This window comes from Charadrius vociferus, unplaced genomic scaffold, assembly GCF_000708025.1.
Source record: "Charadrius vociferus isolate BGI_N301 unplaced genomic scaffold, ASM70802v2 scaffold650, whole genome shotgun sequence".
Lineage (NCBI taxonomy): Eukaryota > Metazoa > Chordata > Aves > Charadriiformes > Charadriidae > Charadrius > Charadrius vociferus.
Window position 1 is genome coordinate 7,415,623 of NW_009646736.1, and position 2,219 is coordinate 7,417,841.

A 2,219-nucleotide genomic window follows, 5' to 3' on the forward strand; every position below is an offset into this window, starting at 1 on the left:
TGTAAAAGCCCCGCATTCCCCAGAACGGGCTCTGTGTCTTTGTCTTTACATAAAACAGTGCCCTTTGGCCAAATGTGCCTGTAACGAGCTTGTAAAACAAACCAGAAATCTCAGCTCTTCCTCAAGTCTACAAGCAAGTCGCTTTATTCCCAAATCTTGCAAATATGTTAGGAGTGTTAGAAGTGGGACTAAAAAGCCCCCCTAGCAGCGCTGGTTACCTGCTGTGAGCCTCGCTGCCACAGACCCTTTCACCAGACATATTAAATCTCTTACCCTAAGAAAACAGGCACTTGTCACAATTGAAACCCGACGTATCAGGGCAGCGGGATGTAACAGTTTAGGGAACTTTATATTTTCCCCGGGAGGCCCTTCCGAGCGGAGGTCCCTAACACGTTTTCCCCGAGAGGCCTGAAGGCTCTGCCCTGGCTTCAGCGTGTCTGAGGGCCGCGTCCAGAGAGGGGCTCCAGAGAGGTGGCCCTCGCCCGTCCCCCCCGCCCACTGCCAGCACCCTGCCTCTGCCCTGGCTCTTCACTTAATTAGGGGGCGAAAGAGGTTTCGGCGAGATGGCAGGCGATTCCCTCCTCCCCCAGAACCCGAGTTTTATGTGTGTGTGTCCCCCCCACCTCCCCGTCGGTTACCCCGACTGTCTCCCCGACGGCAGGTGGGGTGCCAACCCCAGGCCCGGGGCCGGCAGCGCGGGTGCGGTGGCAGCGCTGCCCGGCTCTGGGAATCGCCACCCCAGTTCCCCCCCAGCAGCCGGGGAGGGGTGCCGCCAGCTATCCTCCCCCCCGCCCTTCGCCAACGCGCTGTCATTCTTTCCCAGCTCTGAAGTATGTGTTTTATTATAGGTTATTTAATTTGATGAGCAACATTCCCACCGCCCTGAGCACAGTCTAAGTGGAAAAAGGTTTACTTGGCATTGCGAAGCGATTTCAATAATAATAATTAAAAAATAAAAAGAAGCCAACGACGCGCACACAAGCAAAAAAGCTCTCCAAAGATCGCCAGAGGGGCTGAGCCGGATTCTGCCGACCTGGGTTGCAAGGTTTCCCACCCAAACGAGCCCTCTTCTCTTTTTAATTCCACCGGAGACAAGGAACAAGACGTGTCCTGTCCTACCACCCCACATCTGCTGCCAGGGCAGGTCCTCCCCGTCCAGTCCTTACACGGCTGTTCGTAAGCATCTTGGCTAGCAACTGGCAATTGTTGAAAAGCGGCAAGATTTCCCATGTAATTTAAGTTTAGTGTATGTCAGGCGACGGAAGGACACTGGCAACTCAGTTTTAGGACGTAAATGATTTCTCGCGACACTCACGGGTCTGTAACTTGCAACGAAAGGAGGAAAAAAGGCAGAAGCGGCCGGAGGCTGGGCTGGGAGAAGCCCACCGATTCCTTGGTCATAAAAGTGTACAATGGAAGGGCTTTATTGTCTCTCGTTGAGCAGTTCATAAGTGACCCCGTTTATTTCTGAATAGCCGTGTTTTGATGACTTATAGTATATGCAAAAACAAACTTTCCCGCGGTGTTTTTTTTCTCCGTCATGCTTTTCTTTTCAAACAGCCAGATGATTTTAAAAAGAAAAACACCCCGAAATGATAAATCGCGTCGCATAGCTAATGGCTGGAGGGCGCGTTTACCAATTCATAATCATTTATTCTTGGTGATGTATGACCCTTACTCTTAAATCTCAAAAGCTTCTATTTGAAGGTGTAAATAGCTTTTTCCCCCCTTGCAGTAAACCTTGCTGCATTAGCAGTGATTGATCTCCTGTACAATTCGTCCCAGAGTGCTATTTTAGAGGGGGAACACTGGCTTTTGGAGATTAACTGGGGAGTCTGTTACATATTAATGAACCTAGGAGATATACTAACGTTTTGGTAATTTAGTTATTTGTGTCTATAGCTTTCGCCGTTATTTTCTCTTAGACCCCCGCGGTTGTTATACATCGAATTAAAAAGTGGTCCTTCAGCATCATTTTTTCAGTGGCAACTAAACGCCATTTAATGTGAAAAACAAATGTTGACTTGTCTCTTGAAGGAAGTGTGTTTCTTGGCAAGACATCAAAGTGTTTTAAACTGTAGTAGAAGGGTTTGTTAGTTTTCTTAGCCGGAGCCTACGGTAATGTCAGTAAAGAGCCTCTCGGCGGAGGCAGCCCGTCGGAGGGGGGAGCGGGCGCTGCGCAGCGCTGCGCATAGGTGCGCGCTCGAGAGGCGGTTTTA